The sequence below is a fragment of the Mesoplodon bidens genome (genome assembly GCF_964165515.1).
Source record: "Mesoplodon bidens genome assembly, chromosome: X".
NCBI lineage: Eukaryota > Metazoa > Chordata > Mammalia > Artiodactyla > Ziphiidae > Mesoplodon > Mesoplodon bidens.
The window spans coordinates 132986552-133009949 of NC_138163.1; the positions used below are offsets into that span (position 1 = coordinate 132986552).

The window sequence follows — 23398 nt, forward strand, 5'->3', positions numbered from 1 at the left end:
TATGTGCCTCTTAGACATTTACTGTATAAGAAAAGTTGTAGTTCTATCAACTTTGCCCAAATCAGTGGGTTTTTTTCTTTTAAGCGAAGTTCCATTTAGTGCCATGAGTGGAATTAAGTACACTCAACACAGTAGCATTTGCAATTGATTATAAAATAGGAGTATCGGACCCACTGAGTTTTGTTTCTTTGTTTGTTTGTTTTTAACCTTTTTTAGCAGTAAAGTATTTTTTTACAACTTTATTGGAGTATAATTGCTTCACAATGGTGTATTAGTTTCTGCTTTATAACAAAGTGAATCAGTTACACATATACATCTGTTCCCATATCCCTTCCCTCTTGCATCTCCCTCCCTCCCACCCTCCGTATCCCACCCCTCTAGGTGCTCACAAAGCACTCGGTGTTTTGCCGTTTTGTAGACACATTCTTTGTGTGGCCAAAAATCCTGTTTGCGGTGGTCACACCACAACTAGATTAGAATGTGGGGCAGCCCAACAAACAAGTGTTAATTTAAATTTATTTATTTATTTATTTTTAGCTGTGTTGGGTCTTCATTTCTGTGCGAGGGCTTTCTCTAGTTGCGGCAAGCGGGGGCCACTCTTCATTGTGGTGCGCAGGCCTCTCACTATCGCGGCCTCTCTTGCTGCGGAGCACAGGCTCCAGACGCGCAGGCTCAGTAGTTGTGGCTCACGGGCCCATTTGCTCCGCGGCATGTGGGATCTTCCCAGACCAGGGCTTGAACCCGTGTCCCCTGCATTGGTAGGCAGATTCTCAACCACTGCACCACCAGGGAAGCCCCAAACAAGTGTTAATTTGAATCAAGTGTTAAGACTGCTAGCAACAAACCAATGTGACCACCCTCACTGGGTTCAATTAGCAACCCTGCAGGCGAGGCACTAGGTTTATTCCATTATCATTTCCTTCATCCAGCAAAATCCCTCATCTTCCTCAGTGATGAAATAATAATGATCTCAAATGTAAGGCATATTTTGTTCATCTTAATTTTCTCTATGTCCTTTTTCTCTGAGTACAAGCATAATACATGTTGGTAAATAAATTCAAACAATATTGAAATACATTAGGCAGAATGTTAAAACCCCTAAGAATCCCCTCATAAAGCAATAATTACTATTAACCATTTGAGAATATTTTTTCTGCTCTTTCTGTGCTTAGGCTCACATATATTTCCTGTAAAAATTATAGTAGACATCATGCTGTTCTGCCACTTCCTTGTTTACCTTTATATATAGTGGACATCTTTCCAAGTTTATACAGAGAGAGCTACTTCATTTTTCTTACTGGCTGCATAGAATTCCATTGAGTAGATATCCCATTTCGTAGTTTATGTAGCTAGTCACCCACCGATAGATACTTAGGTTGTTGATGTTTATATATGCATGTATGTGTGTGTGTGTGTGTGTATATATATATATATATATATATATATATATATATATATATAGAATAGAATGCACATGTAGAAACGTGCACCTATCATACAATCGTACATAAGCTTACAACTTAATGTTTCCCCAAAGTGAACACACCTATGCCAGATGAGGAAACAACATGACCAGCACCCTGGGCCCCCCTTGAACGTCCATCCAGTCACTTCTCCCCGACAGTAACTCCTAATCTGTCTTTTCACAGTGCAGATTTGCCTATTTTTACACTTTGCATTGATGGTTTTATACAGTATGTTCTCTTTAGTGTCAAACTTCTTTCATTCAACGTGTCTGTGGAATTCATCCATATTGTTGTAGGTGGGCGGAGTTTGTTTATTCATTCTCATTGCTACACAGTGTTCCACTGTGTTGGTATACCGCAATTCAGCCATTCTACTTTGATGAATGTTTGCGTAGTTTACAGTCTTTGGCTGTTGCAAATAGTGCCACTATGAACATTCTTGGGCACGTTTTGGTGAACATAGGCATGCATTTCTGTTGTTTTTATGTTGATTTTTTTTTCTTTAGCTCTCAGAGGTGGTGTTGAGGTGAATATCTTTGTGAATGTATCTTGCACCTTCTGTATTTCTTTTTTTTTTTTTTTTTCAAGTGATCAGCAATGAGTATTCTCTTCATTTCAGGTCAGTCCCGAAAGATGATTGCCATCATTTCACCACCTTCTGTATTTCTATAAAATACATTCTCAGAAGTAGAATTGCTGGGTCAGATGGTTCTGAGTAGATATGCAGACCTGCTCTCCAAAAATATTTTAACTACATCCCGAACAACCCACTGTGACTGCGTCCCTTTGCTATTGCCATTATCTGTGACACAGACACTGCTGTGGTGTCTTCTGGGCTATGAGGCAAGGCTAATGAAAACCAAAATCTTCTTTTTGGCCCTTTTCAGACACTTCCTAGTGGGCTACCGCCTCTCCCATGTGTCCACTGAAGGACAAAAATTTTAATGACCTAGAGTTCCAGGGTGCCAGGGCATAGCGAGAAAATGCCAACTGAAACTATTGAGTAAATGGATGCTATGAGAAGACGCACCAAACGGACCCCATGGCTCTAAGTGCCCTCCACCCCCGGTTGAGATTACCTCATTTCCCAGATAGAGATTCTAACCTGGAAATGAGAAGCACATATCTTACCAACAATTGGCCCATTCAAAATGCCCTCTCCTTGAGAGGCATTCGACTTGGGCACTATTTCCTAATCTTGAAGCTCTTGACACTTAGAGTGGGATCATTCTTTGTTTGGGGGGCTGTCCTGGGCACTGTAGGATGTTGAGCAGCATCCCTACCCTCTGTCCACTAGATGCCAGTAGCACTCCACCCCTCAGTTGTGACAACCAAAAATGTCTCCAAGTATTGACGCATGGCCCCTGGGAGGTAGAGTCACCCCCCAGTTGAGGACCACTGGGCTACTGCTTACAGAGGGCCCTGGCTCTAAATCAAATTATGCTCACATTCTGGCTCCACCACTCCTGTTGTGTGACCTTGGGCAGAGTACCCAAATTCTCTGTGCCTCAGTTGCCTCATCTGTAAAATAGAGATGTTAGTAGTAATACTTACCTTAATCCGTCGTTCTAAAGATTAAATGAGGTTCTTCACGTGAAGCACGTAGCACGGTCTTTGGTACAAAATAAGTATTCCAAGTAGTTAGCTTTATTAGTTGTAATCTTTATTATTATTACTATCCTTATTATTTAAAAACCGAGGTGGTGGAAAAAAGTATCTAGTTTCTGAAAAAGGATGTGGATAATATATATCTGAAAGACATCAAAGGACAGTGTTCTTGGAACAGGCAGTGGGAAATGTGGAGAAAGCATTATTTAAATGCTACGAAGGAAAACAGCAGCATTTGGTTGTACCTCTGTTCCTTCTCAAATTAGCATTTATGGAAACCAGAATTTGTGGAAAATGGACTTTGGCAGCAGAATTGGGCGTTTTTAGGAACGTGCTCAATCACCGTGGGAAAGTATATATTTCATCGTGTTCTTCTTGTTAATATGAAATTAGTAAATTTTCAGTAGTTTGGTAAACACTTTTATTTTAAACAATAAAATAAGTTCAGTGCTAAAATAGCCATATTGTTTTTGATATTATTGGGTAGAGAATTTTATGTTGTGAGTTTTGTTGTGGCGATTCTCTCCTCATACATCTTCTCCCACCAGAGGTCTAACTTAGATAAACCTGGGTGCCGGGAAATGTTGTCTTCTTGTCAGTGGGACAGAGTGGCATTCTGGACAGGGTTCTAGATGAGAAGTGTGAGGCCAGGGCTGTGTCTTTGTGTTGCCAAAGTGCCATCTTGGCAAGTCACTTCTTCCCTTTGGGTCTCAGGTTCTCTACTGAGCAGGTAGGATTAGTTCAGCGTTTCCCAACTATGTTCTGAGGAATCTGAGGGGTGTGAAGACATGTTCTGAAAAGAAAAAAAGAAAAGGAGGTGAGATTATAGCAAATGTATTTAGAAGATACTCTGAGTTACAGTGTTCCCTCTGCAGGACTTCTCAAGTTTTCCTTAGTTATAGTTATTGTGATTCTTTAAGATGGGGCTCACATGAACAACTTTCTCAGACTTACTTGATCATGGAACAGTTTGGGAAATCCTGCATTAAATAGTTTATGAGTCCCTTGTAGGCATAGAAATTTCGATTCCCTCTGTGTTCATTTTCTATTGCTGCTGTGTCAAATTACCACAAACTCAATGGCTTAAAACAGTACACACATTATCTTACAGCTCTGTAGGTTAGAAACCTGACACAGGTCTCACTGGACCAAAATCAAAGTGTCAGCAGGGCTGAATTCCTTCTGGGGGCTCTAGGGAAGAATCCATTTCTTTACCTTTTCTAGCTTTTAGGAGCCACCCCCATTCCTAGGCTCAGGGCACCCTATCTCCAACTTCAAAGCCAGAAATATTGCGTCTCTCTGACCAATTTTCCATAGACATTTTTGCCTCTCTGAACTTTGCTGAAAAAGGTGCTCCTATTTCAAAGGCCCATATATTTATATTGGGCCCACATGGGTAATCCAAGGAACTCTCCACATCTCAAAGTCATTAATTTAATTACATCTGCAAAGTCCCTTTTGCCATGTAAGGCAACATACAGTTGAACCTTGAACAATACAAGGGGGGGTGTCGTTAGGGGCACCAACACACACCCCCCAAACCGCACAGTTGAAATTCAGCATGTAACTTACAGTGGCCCTCAGTAAACAGTGTTCCTCCGCATATACGCTTCCATATCCGCAAACTCAACCAACCGCAGAACGTGTAGTACTGTAGTATTTACTACTGGGGGGCAAAACTGCACATAAGTGGACCCACACAGTTCAAACCCATGTTGTTCAAGGGTCAACTGTACTTCCAGTTTTCAGGGATTAGGGTGTGAACGTCTTTGGGGGTGCCATTATTCTGCCAACCACATTATCTGTCTCAGTGGCTTCTCCATTTTTCTTTTCTTTTTTCTTTTCTTTTTGGCTGTGTTGGATCTTCATTGCTGTGCGCGGACTTTCTCTAGTTGCAGCAAGTGGGAGCTACTCTTCGTTGCGGTGCACGGGCTTCTCATTGCGGTGGCTTCTCTTGTTGCAGAGCACGGGCTCTAGGCATGCGGAATTCAGTAGTTGTGGCACGTGGGCTCAGTAGTTGTGGCTTGAGGGCTCTAGAGCGCAGGCTCAGTAGTTGTGGCACACGGGCTTAGTTGCTCCGCGGCATGTGGGATCTTCCCGGGCCAGGGATTGAACCCGTGTCCCCTGCATTGGCAGGCAGATTCTTAACCACTGCGCCACCAGGGAAGCCCTTCTCCATTTTTCGACAGTGGAGACTGTGAGGGACTATTCTGTAGAGCCAGAAAGAAGCTAGGGTGATGATCTTTCTTGTTTATTTGCTTCTGACCCTATTAAGCATTGCAGTATGGAATGACTATCTTGCAGGAGGTATTAAGCTCTTCTGGCTTTTCCTCACCTGAAGAGCAATAAAATCAAAGAACACAAGAGTAATTAAAACAAGGCTACTGAACTGTTCTGTGCAGCATTTTGTTTTTAGCTTCTCTCCTTATATAGACAAGAATATCTCCTTGAAAGGAACTGGGATCTGAACTGTACTTTATTTTAACATGTAAAATTGCCAGGCTAGATATCAACACTTAGTCATTGGAATTAAAATATGAACATAAAGGGATTAAGAGAGTTTACTTGCTCTTTTTGGTAGAGCCATTACCTGGCTCAGTTTCTTAAAAAAATGAACCCTCCAAATGTTTAAAATTTTCAAGCCACTCTTGATCATAAGCTTGTGAAGAGAAAAGAACCTGAAGAATTGTACTCTTTCTCACTGCTTGGTAAAAGCTCCAAAAGCCAATCTATATGAAGTGGAAGCATTGTATGGGTTTGGTTGTACTTGATATTTTATCTCACATGAAAGGGATGAAGTGGAAAATGAGTTTTGCACTGAAATTATTTTAAAATCTTGGTGTTCAAACTCACATTATTTAAGTTTTTGTTGTTGGCTTTGTTTGGCTGTTTGTAGAGTTATCGTATGATCCAGCCATTCCACTCCTAGGCATATACTTAAGAGAATTGAAAACATGTTCACATGAAAATTTGTACATGAAAATTCACAGCAGCTTTATTCAGAATGGCCAAAAAGTGGAAACAACCCAAATATCCATCAACTGATGAATGGATAAACAAAAGTTGGTATATCCATACAGTGAATGTTATTCAGCCATAAGAAGGAATGAAGTACTAATGCATGCTACAATATTGATGAACCCTGAAAACATGCTAAGAGAAAGAAACCAGAAACAAAAGGCCACATTTTATATAATTCCACTTATATTAAAAGTCAAAGATAGGCAAATCTATAGAGACATAGAGTAGATTAGTGGTGGTCAAGGCCGGGGGTGAGAGGGTAATGGAGAGTGATTGCTAGTAGAGTTTCTTCTGGGGGTGATTAAAATATTCTGGAATTAGATAATGGTAATGGTTGCATATATCTGCATATATCTAAAAAACACTGAATCATATACTATAAAATGGTAAATTCTATGGTATGTAAATATTATCTTTAAAAAATTGCATCAGGACTTTGGGTATCTGGTCTGACATGTAAGAAGCTTGGAAGACACCACTCCACCTAACAAGTACAAGTCTGAACAAACTGAAAAAACTCTGCTTAGATCCATTAGAGAAGGGAGGTCACAGCGCATACTGATGCCTCCAAAAATTGGAGAGACCAACAGGTGAATACAGAGAATCACAACTTACTGGAGCAGCAGTCTCCAAGGGAACCAATGCTGGGGTAGGGAAACCTGAACTGTAACTGATGAATTGCTAGAGAGTCAGCGTGGACCACTCTGAGAGTTAAAATCCCCAGGGAAACCCAGTCATCAGGAGGCCTCCACACTTTTGCAAGTTTTACCTCTTGGATCTCTACCAGGTTCACAGATGTTGTGATCATCTATGCAGAAGATCTAAAATAATCGAAAAGGGCTTCCTTGGTGGTGCAGTGGTTAAGAATCTGCCTGCCAATGCAGGGGACACGGGTTTGAGCCCTGGTCCGGGAAGATCCCACATGCCGCAAAGCAACTAAGCCTGTGCGCCATAACTACTGAGCCTGCGCTCTAGAGCCTGCAAGCCACAACTACTGAGCCCACGTGCCACAACTACTGAAGCCCGCATGCATAGAGCCCGTGCTCCACAACAACAGAAGCCACCGCAATGAGAAGGCCACACACCACAACAAAGAGTAGCCCCCACTCACCACAACTAGAGAAAGCCCACAGAAGACCCAATGCAGCCCAATGAATAAATAAAATTTAAAATAAATAAATAAACAAAATAATCGACAAAAACCCTGGAACTAATAAGCAATTATAGCAAGGTTGTAGGACACAAGGTTAATATACAAAATCACTTTCCTATATACCAACAATACACAAGTAGAATTTGAAATTAATAGCACAATACCATTTGTATTAGCACCCCCCAAAAGGAAATACTTAGGTATAAATGTAACCAAATTTGTATACCATCTATGTGAGGGAAACTACAAAACTTTGATAAATAAAATCAAGGAAGAACTAAATAAATGGAGAGATAGCACATGTTCATGGATAGGAAGACTCACTATTGTGAAGATGTCAGTTCTTCTCAACTTGATCTACAGATTCAGGGGAATCCCAATCAAAATCGCAGCAAGTTATTTTGTGGATATTGTCAAACTAATTCTAAGGTTTCTGTGAGAAGGCAAAAGACCCAGAATAGCCAACACAATATTGAAAGAGAAGAACAAAGTTGGAGGACTAACACTACCTGACTTCATGACTTAGTATAAAATGGCAGTCATCAAGAGAGTGTGGTATTGGCAAGATAATAGGCAAATAGATCAATGCAACAGAATAGAGAGCCCAGAAATAGACGCACATAAATACAGGCAACTGATCTTTGCCACAAGAGCAAAGGCCATACAATGGAGCAAAGAGAGTCTCTTCAACAAATGGTGCTGGAACAAGTGGACATCCACAAACAAAAATTTGACTCTAGACATAGACCTTACACTCTTCACAAAAATTAACTCAAGGTGGATCACAGACCTAAATGTAAAATACAAAACTATAAAACTCCTAGAAGGTTAACACAGGAGAAAACCCATATGACCTTGGGTATGGTGATATAACACCAGAGGCATGATCCATGAAATAAATAACTGATAAGCTGGACTTCATTAAAATTAAAAACTCTGTTCAGTGAAAGACAATGTCAAGAGAATGAGAAAACAAATCACAGACTGGGAGAAAATATTTGCAAAAGACACATCTGATAAAAAATTGATGTCTAAAATATACAACGATCTCTTAAGAGTCAACAATAAGAAAACAAACAACCCTATTAAAAAATAGCCAAAGACCGTAACAGACACTCTACGAAAGAAGATATACAGATGGCATATAAGCACGTGAAAAAGTGCTCCACATGATATGTGACCAGGGAAATAGAAGTTAAAACAACAAAGAGATACCACTACACACCTACTGTAGTAGCCCAAATCCAGAATACTGACAACACCAAGTGCTGATGAGGATGTGGAGCAACAAGAACTCTCGTACATTGTTGGCGAGGACAGCTTGGCAGTTTCTACAAAACTAAGTATACTCTTACTATACAATTCAGCGATCACCCTCCTTGGTATTTACCCAAAGGAGCTGAAAACTTACAGCCACACAAAAACCTGCACATGGATGTTTATTCATAATTGCCAAAGCTTGGAAGCAACCAAGATGTCCTTCAGTCGTTGAATGGATAAATAAACAGTGGTGCATCCAGATAACAGACTATTAGCACTAAAAGAAATGCACTATCAAGCTGTGAAAACACATGAAGGAAACTTCAATGCATAATAAAAGAAGCCAATCTGGAAAGACTATGTACTGCATGATTCCAACTAGATGACATTCTGGAAAAGGCAAAACTATGGAGACAGTGAAAAGATCAGTGGTTGCCAGGGGCTGGGGGAAGAGAGACACGAATAGGTAGAGCACAGAGGATTTTTAGGGCAGTGAGACTACTCTGTACGATACTACAATTGTGAATACATGTCATTACACATTTGTTCAGACCAGTAGAACATACAACGCCAAGTGTGAATCCTAATGTAAACGATGGGCTTAGGATGGTTATCATATGTCAGTGTAGGTTTATCCATTGTAACAAATGTGCCACTCTGGTGGGGATGTTGGTAATGGGAGAGGCTATACATGAGTAGGGGCAGGAGGTATATGGGAGATCTCTGAACCTTCTGCTCAAGTTTTTTAGGAAACTGAAACTGCTCTAAGAAATCAAGTCTATTAAAAATGCACCCATGGGCTTCCCTGGTGGCGCAGTGGTTGAGAGTCTGCCTGCCAGTGCGGGGGACACGGGTTCGAGCCCTGGTCTGGGAGGATCCCACATGCCACGGAGTGGCTGGGCCCATGAGCCACAGCTACTGAGCCTGCGCGTCTGGAGCCTGTGCTCCGCAACAAGAGAGGCCGCGATGGTGAGAGGCCCGCGCACCACGATGAAAAGTGGCCCCCGCTTGCCACAACTAGAGAAAGCCCTCGCACAGAAACGAAGACCCAACACAGCCAAAAATAAAAAATAAATAAATAAATAAAAATGCACCCATTAGTTATAACTCTCCAAGCCTGAGTAATTTACTATAATTTACTTTTTTAAACTTAATTTTCTGTATGTTTCATTGCTCAAAGGAAGCATTATTTTCCTTATATCAAAGCAAAACTATTTAGCCAGGTCTGTGAAACACTTTTTAATTTATCATTTTAAGCATAGTATATTGAAGAGAAAACATTTCTGGGGGAAAAAAGTCTGAAAAATGGCAACTAAAACATCAGCTCTGTGCCAGTAAGTGAAGATGGTTTGTTTATGTCATACCTGGCATTTTATGTCATCCTGCAAATTAGCTTCTCTCTGTTCAGTTGCCCCTTTTACACGTTTTGACACTTAATAGTAGAAGCCAGGAAGCAAGATTTTTTTTCATTTTTACTGGAAGTGATTTTAGCTACTTCGGAACAAATGTCCTAAATATAAATATTACCAGCTGGTCTTGTTGTTTCCACGCTAATGGACACAAATGGTGTTCAGTATAAACTCAGAGGTGTACTTTCCCAAAAGCTTTCTTTCAACCAACAAATATGCAAAAGCACAAGTGCTATTTCCTCTACGTACAATCTAGCGAGAGTGAAATGGTGCAAATGTAAAGAATCAAATAGATCTCCAATGTTATTAAATAAGTCAAGAAACTAGCTGAAAGGTGACGGGTGGGGTGGTGAGTGTGACGGTAACAGAGGAGGGAGGGGTCCTATGAAGCTAGAGTTTTCTGGGAAAATATCTGACATCTAAACAGTCCCAATCCTCCTCTTCCCTCCATAGTGAGACATCACAAGTTATTCCCTCCATGTCTAAAGTGTCTAGGTCATTTGGCGCCTCAAAAGAAACGTAAAGGAAAAATATGCTATTGAGCAATCTCTATAGACTCATCTGCTCATACATATGTACATGTCGCAATGGTAGCCGTAAAAAGATGTGGTTCCTTTGAAACTCTGTCGTTTCCTGTGCTACATGTCTGGTGATTTGTTTTCGGTGGGTCCAGGACAGGATCAACAGACCTTTTCTGTGAAGAGCCAGGTCGTAAATATTATAGGCGTTAGGAGTCATACGTCTCTAGTGCAACCACTCAACTTTGCCATTGTATCAGGACACAGCCCTAGACAAGGTGGAAATGAATGGGCCTTGGCTGGGCTCTAGTTTACAAAAACAAGCAGGGGCTGGATATGGCCAGGGCTGTAGTCTGTGCACCTGTGCTCTAGATCAACAGTTGCCACCTCAAGGTCAAGTCATGCCTCAATCGATGTTAGAAGTAATTTCTTATTGATAATGGATAATTTAGAGACTTCAGAATTTTATTTTGTAAGAGAACTAAATGAGAGAGGATTTGAGATGAGCCTAGAGACACCTTACACAGTCGTTCTGATGTACTCTTTGAGTCATACCCTGCCATACCTTGAGAGAAAGGCTTGGTACTCATAGCGAGGTAAGGTTAAGACCCCACACTCTGGGGTTAAGGTCCATATGAGTTTGACTCCCAGCTCTGTCACTTACAATCTGTTTCCTTGGACAGGTTATCTCCTAAGGCTTAATTTCTTTCTTTATCTGTGAAATGGGTACATATTAAGATACCTTACCTCATAAAATTGTTCACTGATTAAAGCAGGGAGTACATAATTAGGGCTAGGAATAATGATGGGTACATATTTACATCCACAAGAAATGTTAGTTATTAGTCACCTATCTAAATCCCCTGGAATGCTGAGTCTAACCATTTTTATGCATAAAGTGTTTATCTACATTTATTAGCACACACTTCCTTGTCCCATTAATATTAACTGGTGGTATGGAAATCAATCAAAATGAAGACTCATTAGAATAAATAGGTTCAATATTTTTAAAAACTCACAGTATCATATTACTTTTCCTTGTAGCCATTTTCCAAATTGTCTTCATATTGCCACATTAATTAATCATTGTTTGGAACACGTTTTTATGAATTCCATGACTTCCTCGCCAAAGTTTTATCCTGCCATATGCTTTACTCACCACAAAATTGTGTGTATGTTTTGTGGGGGTGGGGGTGTGTGTGTCAAAATCTGGGTCTAGGAGAGTGTGTGTGTAGCACATGTCTCATTCATCATGCATATTACATGCATCGCTCCATCCTCCCCACAGGGCTATTTTTTTAAATTAAAGTATAGTTGCTGTACAATATTATATGTTACAGGTGTACAATATAGTGGTTCACAATTTTAAAGGTTATACTCCATTTATAGTTAATTATAAAATATTGGCTATATTCCTCGTGTTGTATAATACAGCCTTGTAGCTTATTTTATACCTAATAGTTTGTACCTCTTACTCCCCTACCCCTGTATTGCCCCTCCCCCATTCCCTCTCCGCACTGGTAACTGCTAGTTTGTTCTCTACATCTCCCACAGGACTCTTTTTATCTCCACTTTACAGAGCAGGTAACTGAGGCTTAGAATGGTTAGATACTCACATGGCTAGTTGTGGACTTAGGTGGAATTCAAAGCCAGGTGGTAGGGCCACAGAAACTGCCCTGCAACCACTGTGCTGTAACACCGCATCCCATTTGAAGGAAACAGCCGCAAATGAGCAGATGAGACCCACTTATCACACCATCCCAAAGACTGTGGTCACTTAACTGCGCTACGGTTAGAAATATTCCCCATCACATCCATGGCAGAAATCATAGAAAGTGGCATCTGGATCAAGCCTGTGCAAGTGAAAAACAGTTTCAAATTATGGGCGTACAAATTAGGGGATTTAATTCTTAATAGGTAGAATTATTAGATTTTATTTCTGCTGCTCCTGAAAGAGAAGGGGAAAGGATCAGAATCTACGCTTGGTGTCAGAGAAATCTGGCAGGGTCAGTAAATAGAGGAATAGATAGACAGTGCACCTTTCACGTGGGAGTATGGTGGGATGTGAGAAGGGAGGAATGGAGACAGGAGCGAGAGAGGCAAAGGTGCATGGCACATGCTTAGTGGAATTTGGAGAAAAGTAATGCCTTATGGAAAAAGTGCAAGGAATTTGCCACCCCTGATGATTTCCTTAATTCCAGGTCATTACAGTGGTTCTCATCCTGGACTGCATATTAGAATCCCCTGGAGAGCTTTGTAAAGCTGCCAATGCCTAAGCCCCAACCCTGAAGAGTCTTACTGGTTTGGTCTATATCCGCACTGTCCAGTACAATAGCCAGTAGCCACAGTGGCTACTTACATTTAAATCAATGAAGATTAAATAAAATAAAAAATTCAGTGACTCTGTTTTGCTAGCCCCATCTCAAGTGCTCATTAGCATGGGTGGCTGGTGGCCAGCATATCGGACTGTACAAAAATTTCCATAATCGCAGAAAGGTCTATTGGACCTCGTTGTTCTGGAGGGGGTCACGGGCATGAGAATTTTTTAAAACCGCACCAAGTAATTCTTTTCTTTTTTTAATTGAGGTATGCACTGAGTAATTCTAATGCACAACCAGGATAGAGAACGGCTGGTCCTTGTAGACTTTGTTCTAAAATTTATCACCACCTGCATCTGAACTGATTTTGCTTTTGAAGCAACTATTCCAAGGATATTATTAAAACTAGACTTTTTTTCTGCAGTCAAGTAATGTAGAGGCATATACTTTTATTTAAAACAGCTTACTTGTTCATTTGCTATAGGAGTAAAGATTTAGGTGAGTTAACTACCAACCTTCGATTGAAAATGTGTAAGTTGCCTTTTCCCACTTAGGTTGAAGTATTACAACAATTCATGCCGATTTTGAACTACCTGTTGAAGGAGTTTAATAAGATAAATTATCTTAAACTGAAGCTGAAAGTTTTATTGTCAACATCTCACATCTTGGGCAATAGATTAGACGTGACTGATGTTTATGCATTTGGTGATACTCAAAATTAATTAGTTAAGGTAATAAGTGGATTAAGTCTAATGTAAGTTTTAGGAAGTTGTTTTCCTTTCCTATTAGAGAGGAACCTCAATGAGGGGAGACTTTTGCAAACTGTTAAGTGCAATTGATGAAACAAAATGTTGTCAAACGTAGCATTGAATTGAGAAAGTGGAAAGGAATTCACTTTGGTGTTTTTTGTTATTGTTGCCTATTTTGTTTTGCCTAAGAGTTTTCAGTACAGATTTTTCCGTCTTCTAAATATGATATTCATCTTTCCTTAAGGTTTGCTTTACTTCCTGCTTATTTGTAAATATCTAATTTGGGGTTGAGTTCTCCAATTTGGGGTAACATTTCTTCAGTATCCCTGTATCTTTTAGATAATCTTGTTCTAAAATCCATTTCTTATTTAATGAGCAGTGAATCTGCTCACATCTGAATAAATTACCTGCTCTTCAGAGAGTTTACCTGACATCTTACCCATAATGAGTGTCCTCTCATCTGAGTGTCCTTCTTGGGTGAAACCTGCAGTATCCATCCTTATAGTAGCTTTCCTGGCAATGTGGGTAGAAGGAGCAGCCTACACAAGAAGTGCCATCCTCTGCATCATATTGAAACCAGTGATGTCACACCCATATATCTCTATGAGAATCAGAAGAAAATGATCTTTTCTAGGTCTACCCTCCCCAACACATAAAATGAGATACGAACATCTCACTATACCCCTGAAGGTATTTCTCCAAGTATAATACTGGATCTGACTCTCTGGGCATCCAGATTTATTGGACAAACTGAGGGGCTCTCATAAAGAAAGCATCCCTGTAGGGCTTCCCTGGTGGCGCGGTGGTTGGGAGTCCGTCTGCCGATGCAGGGGACACGGGTTCGTGCCCCGGTCCGGGAGGATCCCACATGCCGCGGAGCGGCTGGGCCCATGAGCCATGGCCGCTGAGCCTGCGCGTCCGGAGCCTGTGCTCTGCAACAGGAGAGGCCACGACAGTGAGAGGCCCGCGTACCGCAAAAAATAAAAAAATAAAAAAGCATCCCTGTAGACCTCTACGTTTACGTCCTCTTGCGCTCCCCTTCCCATCTGTTCTGCAACACGCTGCATCATTCATCTTTCCTAAAACACCCCTTTCATTGTGTCACACCTCTACCCAAAAACTTAGCATGCATATTCCTACTTGTAAAGGGTATGACACTTGGGAGGTTTCCTAAAATGACTATTTCTCTTTCTTTCAAACAAACACCAGTGCCCTGACCCTTGCTCCCGGAGGTGATTGCCCATCAGCTTTCTGTTTGTTTCCTCCTGCTTCCCTGCCTCTATTTGTGCACATCTCTGTGCCTCTGCTCCGTAAAGGCTCTGGGGACTCAGCTGCCCTCCATGCATTTACCAGATTTCTCCCAGTTACAGAGAGGCCTTCCAATTCTTGTTGGGTGCTCTGTGTCCTACTTACTTTGCACACGTGTCTTCCAAGGGACTCATTGAAGAAAATGTCATTGGCATGCTGTGATACAGCCTAAGGGTTAAACCTATGGCATTTGGAAACAGTTTACAGTTACCTAATACTTGGCTTTGATGGTAGATATTTAGATCTAAAGGATCTAAAAGTTACTTTCTCTGCAAGTGGGTTACAGTAGTAGCAGGAGGATACTAGAACTTAGACCAAAGTCAAGTGCTGGAGGCGGGGAGAGGACAGATAGCTATGGTTAGGGAAGCAAATGACAGCCGGGAAGAGAATACAGAATCGTCCTTCTGTGCTTTTACTTGTCACCTCACCTCTGAAAGTTCTGAACGATACAAAAGTAGAGCCTGATAATTAAACTAAAAGATCAGATTTTCACTGCAGTCTGTACAGTATCAGAAGGATTGAAATGTCCTTAACAATTTTTCACTTTTTTTTATGTACAATCAGAAAAAATAGCAACACCTCAAGTGCCAATTCTATGGTACCGGTCAAAAGAGGGTAATTGGACCAACAAAAGTTTTATCAGTAATAAATATGATCTAGATGAAATTTCACTCTGCCATTTTATCAGATTAAGTCATAATTCTGAAAGAGAAAAGCATCACCTATTTCTAAATACTGACTATATATTATTTAAAACCTGGAAGATGTCATTAAACATATATTTATCCTCTTGTTCATAAAAGAGTTTCTACGTGTTCTGCAAAATGACCTATAAAGAATAGTTTTTATTTTATCATCTGGTTGAGCAGCTACTCTCTTTCCACGTGAAAACGTAGAAAGTGAAGGAATGACCTGCCATGTCATTCAGTGGGGAGAAGTACACGAGAGGTCCCAGGGGTAGGACTCCAGATTCAAACCATTTAGAACTGTGATCTGTGTGCACAAAAGAAGTTAAGGGAGGTGAGGTTGACTGCCATATCATGTACATCCCCAAATCTCACCATACAGTTTGTTACTCACTCATATTTTCATAGTGTCTACGATTGGTGGCACAGCTGTGTTCCAAACCAGGATTCAAGGACCCAGGCTGTTTTATCCTGTGGCTCCACTACCTTCAACACAAGAAGATGTTGATTTGGTTATTCACTGCCTCATAACAAACCACCCCAACCTTGGTGGCTTAAAACAACCACCGTTTTATTTGCCAACGGTTCTGCAATCTGACCTGGGCTCAGCTGGACACTTCTGCTGGCCTTGACAGTGGTCGCTTATAAGGCTTCACTCCACTGGGAAGTTGTCTGGGAGCTGAGACATCGGGACAGCTAAGCTCTTCTCACTCTCCATGTGGCCTCTCCACGTGGTCTGTCCAGTATAGTAGCCACAGTTATGACACGGTGGTTCAAGGGTCCCAAGAATGGAAAAGCAGAAATTGTCAGGCCTTCTTAAGTCTTAGGTCCAAAATTACCTCACCATCGTTTCTGCCAGATTTGATTGGCTAAAACAGATCACAGAGCCAGTCAGGAATGAAGAGCAGGGGACACTAGGGCATGAATATTGAGAGGTGTGGTCCATGCCTGGGAGTACCACATGTGGCTCTGAGAGGTGTTGTCTCCAGGTTTTTATCAATTTCATGTGAAATATATATTAAATAACTTTAATTGAGGGTTTAAATTCCATAAATGAGTATCCAGATTACATGAACCATATTGATTATCTGCTGGAATGATGACTCTTTTCAGCATCTGAGTTTTGGGGATAGTGGAGGCGAAGGTATATGCCGTAACAGGAAAATTTTTACTCTGAATTTCTCTTTAAGTGTAATTGTTCTAGTAAAGAAAACCATCTGACGTATTTTATTGTTTTTAAATTCTTTCCTCTTACTAAATACCAGCAGCAACAGAAGCTATGTGTGGCTTACATCAAGAGATGATTCACCTCACAGAATCCTAGTAAAAAAAATGGACCGAGTCCCTAAATTTTGAGTCAGTAAGGTCTTCCATGAAATCATTTCTCAGTCTGTCAATTATAATCACAGTGGTTCTTTTGTTGGAATTCACTTGAGTCCACAAGAGGACTATAACTTCATATTGACTGGAAAACAAAGATGTCTTTTTGAGTTAGTTTTGGTTCAGCGCCATGTGGAACACATGGAGATCAAGGTAATTAGTGGTTAGGATATGTTTTAAATCTTTCCTTTTCTCTCCGCTCTTCATGACTATCTCCCCGCCACCTCCACCGGCAACCTGCACCCTCTTAAACATGGCCACGTGGTTACACCCACTCTGACCTCTATACCCTCTGTTCAGGAAATGAACAATTTCTCAAGGACTATTGTTCCACAAAGAGCGTAAGATTCAGAGCATGGGCTGTACTTGAGAATAAAGGAGAATGAAACCGTTTTGTTTTTTAATGGTTTTTTCTAGTGTTAGAAAAAGGAAGAAGGTGGTGTTTTTAAAATGTAATTTTTAAGAATTGAGAATTTATCCTAAACAAAGAAAGCACCCTATGTGCCTTATCATGCTCTCAGGGGTTTTACCCAAGGCTTCCGTCCTTCTTTGGTTGATTCCTAATAAGGACAGTTTACACAGTTACAATCCAATTACCATGTGTAGATCCCTGTGGAAAAGGGGATTTTTTTTTGAAGAGGAATCCTTTTGGAACTCCAGAATATCTCTTCAATATAGTCCTATGAAAATAAAAAGCAGGAAATCCAGTTTCAATTTCTCTGCCTTCTTTTTGTCCCTCCCCCTTAGCACTGCCTTTCTCACACACACACACACACACTCACATGCTCACTCACTCAGCGGCACAGCCTGCCTCTGTTCTGAAGGGACAGGAACTTCTCAATGGTCCGATGAAAAGATTGCATTTTTTTGGCCCCAAGACTCATGGTAGCGGAGGTCTCTGGCAACAGAAGGTATCGTGGGAGTCACAGCTATGCCAGCTGGGCCATTTCTCAGACACTCGTTGCAATCTGCCATTTCAGGATGCAGTTTTCACCAAAAAAAATAATTTTTTTCAAGCAGACTCAAGTTCCTACTACAAGCTTAGTTCAGTGAAATTAGAGAGGACAGCAAAGACACAGCTGAATATAATTCATGGGTAAGCAATATAAATATCTATACTTCTATTTCTTTTCCAGATTACTGTGATAAAATGTTGTGATTGTTCCACCTTTGTCTTGTGATGTGGGAAGAAAAGTGGATTGATCAGTGTCTGAGATGTGTGACAGCTAAGTACTGTCTGTGCCAATAGAGATTTATGAAAACGTTATTTTTAGACTGAATGACAGTGTTGGAGCAGCTTGAAATGAGCAACCTGGACCAGGAAACAGCATGCCGTGATGAAACGGAACTGGGCTGATTTCTCCAAAGGTTCAATGCAGGCTGTTTTTCAGGTCTGAAAGGGTAAAGTGGCTTATCTTCCCCTCTAGACTTCTTGAACTTGGGGCAACATTTTAGTTGCCGTGGCTCTGATAAATATGGGCTTTGGAGAACAGCTCAGATATTAGATAAGGCTAATCATAAACCGAACGTGCTCTGCTTTAAAAAAGAGGAAAACCTTAAGCTTCTGGATTTTTAAATCATCTGGTTTACCCTATTATAAGGTTATGTCTCAGAATGAAAAGACTCGGTGGTGGGAAAAGGCAGAATGTGACCCTTACCACCCAGATCCCACTCTGCTACTACAGAGTCACCTAACTTCTTTGGATTTTGCTTTGCTCCTTTGTAAAGGTAGGGGTTGGATTGACTTATCAGGAGAAGTGGTGAAATACCTATGATAGTTACCGTCTAGATTCTGGAACCTGCAGCCATGCTTCAAATTCTAATTCTGCCATTTACTAGGTGTGTGATCTTGACAAGTCACTTAAGATTTCCTCATCTGAAATATGGGGGTAATAATGGTAACATAGTCCTTAGAGTCGCTGCAAGAACTACATGAGTTAATATAAATAAAGGACCTAGAACAGTAGCTAGCAGAGTAGTTAGCAATTATCTCCAAGGTCTAGTCTGTCTCTGGAGGTCTGTCGTTCTCATTTCAGTGAACTAAGTTTAATTATAGAAAGACAAGCAAAACTATCAGCTGCTAGAGCTGTCATTGAGAAGTTTCTAATTCTTGTAAGTGTTTCCCTTTTCCACACTCTTGGGATCTGTGCAGGCTCTTTTACCTCTTCCCCATCCAAGAGTCAAGTGAAGCATAAAACTCAAAATTAAATTGGTGGCTGGTAGACAAGTCCACAATTCAACTAGGGATACACAGAAATGAAATTTGCCTTTTGTTCTGACGTTTTTGCCTTTGGGAACTTTGAATATGTGGCTCTTTTCCCATCTATGCCAACCACTGGAAAGGTTCTTTCCACTGGAAACAAGATGTGTGTGACGAGTGATGTCTGGGTTTTTTTGGTGTTGTTTTTTGTTTTTTGAGTGGTGGTAGCACAGCACTGGGTTTGACAATGTTCATTTCTACTTTGGTTTATCAATAATCCAGATAAATAGGCCATTTGCAGATAACCCCTTTTATTTCGCCCTAGCTTTTACATACTTTACAATATCCCCAAGTCTTACTGTGTCATGTGATCTCTTTACAGGTTCTTTGGGGTGTTGCCCAGAGAAACAAAATCTTAGGAGAGGAGGAAAATGTTGATCCCAAAGACAAATCCTAATCATAGATGTGCCTTTACTTTTAGTCTAGTACAGGGGTCAGCAAACTTTTTCTATAAAGAGCCAGATAGTAAATATTTTCACCTTTACAGGCCAGACAGTCTCTGGTACAACCACTCAACTCCTCCACTGTAGCATGAAAGCAGTCATAGACAATACCTAAAGAAATGGCTGTGGCAATATGCCAATAAAACTTTATTTACAAAAACAATCAGTAGATGGGATTTGGCTCACAGGCAGTAGTTTACCAAGCCCTGGCTTGTCATCATCCCCATTTCATAGATTAGGAAAACAAAGCATGGGGAGAGAAAATAAGCTTGCTAAAAGCCACATGGCTGGAAAGTGGCAGAACTGGGATTCAAGCCCAGGCAGCCTAGCTTGCCAACCTTTGCTTTTAGCCACTGCCCCAAGCTGCCCCCGTGTCAACTCACCCCTGCCTGGGATGCTCATCTCCTGAAATCTGCCTGTCTCATTACCTCACCTCCATAAGAGTTTCTTCAAATATCACATTCACAGTAAGGTTGCCCTGGAAACCCTCCCAGCACTCCTGATTCCCCTCACACTCCTCTACCTTCTCTTTTTCTCTAGGCCTTATCACCTTGTAACTTGCTGTGTAATTTACTCATTTATTATGTTTGTTTCTTATCAGTTTCCCCTACTGGCCTAGACACTCCTGGAGGGCAGGGCTCTTTGTTTTGTTCACCAATAAATCCACGGTATGTAGAATAGTGCCTGGCTTGTAGAAGGTGCCGATTAAATATTTGTTGAATGAGTGAGGCGCATTTTTCCATCATGTTACTCTAACATATTTTGGTACCCCTTATGTAGCAATCGATAGCAAATATACTAAGGCAAAAGGTTAAAATGGACTGCTATACCAACCAAACGTTCAGACTTCTCTAAAATTTCTGCTTTTAAAAAAAAGGACCAGAATAGATAAATAAAACAAAAACTATATACAATATAGAAGTATTAAATCTTCCTAAAGATCTGTTGAGAAGAAGTGCTTGAAGAATCAAGAGAAGAATTAGCAAATGTTATTTTGTTGAGTTCATAAAGGAATAACCTCTTTTAAGAGTCCAAACAGGGGTGTGACAGCTATGCAGATACCCTCGGCTTTGCCCAGAAGCTTATGAGGAAAGGAGTTCCTTGTCATTGGAGATGTGTTTATTTTGGAATTACAAAGAACTAGGCAGCCCTTTTCAGACATGTTGGTTGTGAGCCTGGTATTTAAACTTATGCCATGCTTCAGCAGTTATTAATTATTAATAAATGACAGCTGGCCACAGTAGAAAACAAAAGAAATTCAGCCCCTGGCATGGTTTATCTAAATGGCATGCCATTTTTCAGACCTTAACTTACTGATCTGGTCTTTGCTTCTGCTTCTCACCTATATGGAACCACAATCCAGCTGGCTGGCTTGTAAACACGTAGAACAGGCATCTTACGCATAGTGGAACCATTTATTCATGAATTCAACACACATTTCTTAAGAGTTTTTGGTGTCACTAAAACTGCCAGGTTTAAAAAGGGGACGCAAATTTAGAGGAATGATGATTAAAATTAATTATAACTTTACCACATATTCAGGGCTTGCTGGGAGCTAATAAGCACTCTGCAAGAAATTCACTTGCATTGTCTCATACCATCACTACAAACCTGGGAGTTAAGTCTTTTTCTTTGCTCCATCTTATTGGTGAGAAAACTGAGGCTTGGATAATCTGAATCTTGCCAAAGAGCTCATAGCTATTTGAATCCAAGTCTTTACTACCATACCAGTGGGCCTCAATCTTTATTGTGCAAAGATAAGAATCACCCGAGGATTCCGGTTTATGATGAAGGTACTTGGGCCCCGTTCCTTGTGACCCTAGTTCCCTAAATCTGCCTTAGAGCCCAGAAACCTGCACGTTTACAACGATTGTCTGCAGGCCATATTGTGAGCAGCCTTGCATCACTTCTTGTTGGCTCACTGGACCTTGGGAAGTTTATAGTGGGATGAGGTTAAAGAGATGCTGCAATTAGAGATTAGTTTCAAGGACATAATAAAACAATGTGGTGTAGACCAAAACCAAAAGTATTTCAATCAAGTTTATTTCATGGGAAAAATCAAGTCTGTTTGTAAAGATGTAATTTAGCTCAAAAGAATGACCTTTCTGAATAAATCACAGATATTAGATGGTTGGCTTTTCAGTTTGCCTTTTGCTTCTTTTTTTTTTCTAAATGTGGAGACATATACTTCTGGTGGGAAGGAAATCTCTTTAGTTAATGCTTTCGGTGAGTTGTTCTCCAGTTAATCAAGATTCTATTGTATTGAGGCTCTTTTTGTGTGCCTCTTTTAAATTGGTTTGTGTTGTTTGTGCTTCTTAATGCTAGTTCTAAATAACTTCTATGATTCTGCTTATTTATTTCCATAATATACAGAATAATACATGTATAATATACATAATCATGCATAGCACGCATAAGAGTATATAGTGCATGGTGCATGCCTTTGATGATAAACAAAACTCATATGAGTGTTAATGTCTTCTGACACCATCATTTTGAGGAGATTGTGTGTAATTTGGGCCTAACAGCAGACCCAACTTACGCTATGCCAGGTTTTCTCGATCTCTGCATTGTGGACATTTGGAGGCAGGTAGTTCTTTATTGCAGGCACAGGGGGCTGTCCTATGTATTGTAGGATGTTGAGCAGATCCCTGATGTCTACTCACTAGTTGCCAGTAGGAAACCCTACCCTAGAGTCATGATAGCCAAAAATGTTTCCAGACATTGCCAATGTCCCCTGAGAGGGCAAAATCACCCCCAAGAACCACTGTGCTATATCCTTTGGTATCATATTGTTACCTTTTATTAATGCTGTCCCATAGTACCCGAAAATAAAAAGGATATTTTTATAACTCTCAAGGGCTTTTGTCTATCCAGAAACATTGGGCCACTTTCAACCTCACATTTATAAAATTGAAACAAATTAGAAATCATCCACTTTCAATCTAAAAAAAAAAAAGTCCTATGACAACCACTCAAAAACTGGATCCAGAGAGCCTTAAAATGAGTCATCCATTTATGAGATAAACAGTCAGCAAAGAAAAATGCTGGACTGGAATGTGCATTTGAGAATTGAGGAACAGCCAGAAACACATCCTAGGCTGCGCTGGTGGGCTTTGGCGCGCTTCTGGGTGCTTGTTTATTACTTCGTGGCCCATGTGGGTCACAGGGCAACATTGACCTTTGTGTTTGTGTCTTCCTGCTCATAAGAGATCTGATATATGAGTGTGATAGATTCATTATTCCTCAGGTCCGATATTTTTACGCATATTTTCTGCCCTCATATACTGGCATTTTGGGGCTCATCAGCAGGCTCTGTTTCAAAACACTGTTTCTTAGCAGTTTATTCAAATCCAGAAGACATTTTCCCTCATAGATACGATATTACCTGAGTTGGTTAGTTTCCAATTTCTTATTGAACTCATGATGTACGTGATTCACGTAGTCCCTAGACTGACAAATATTTATTGCTTGTGAATTATTTATTCTTCAGTAATAATTAATTGCCAGGTACTATCTTGGATACTGGGGACACCCAGGTCAGTAAACCAGACAAGGTTCTTGCCCTCATGAATCTAGCTGATGTATGTAGCTCATGATGCAGAGTGCTAGGGACTGGGTCTCTGCCACATGGTAGTAGATGCTAAATAAATATGTGTAGGGTCCTAAATGATCCCAATCTCTTTATATCAAGGGTTGGCAAACTGCAGCCAGTGGGCCAAATCCAGCCTGCTGCCTGTTTTTGTATGACCTACGCGCCTAGAATGGTTATTACATTCTTAAATGGTTGAAAAAAAAAGAATAATATTTTGTGACTTG

General features: G+C 40.6%; 1 protein-coding gene across 2 annotated transcripts in view; it reads left to right on the top strand.

Annotated features, from left to right (window-relative positions):
• The window catches only part of ARHGAP6 (Rho GTPase activating protein 6), a 164505-nt gene that overhangs the window by 46098 nt on the left and 95009 nt on the right, over nucleotides 1–23398 (top strand). Inside the window, exons 1-2 of one of the 2 annotated variants that reach the window (XM_081221956.1) lie at nucleotides 17700–17787; nucleotides 17897–17972. The exons of the other annotated variant lie outside the window; for it this stretch is intronic. The gene's annotated coding sequence lies outside the window, so the exon portion shown is untranslated. Of the gene's footprint in view, nucleotides 1–17699; nucleotides 17788–17896; nucleotides 17973–23398 lie in introns of those variants that run through there. 2 annotated transcript variants of the gene reach the window in all.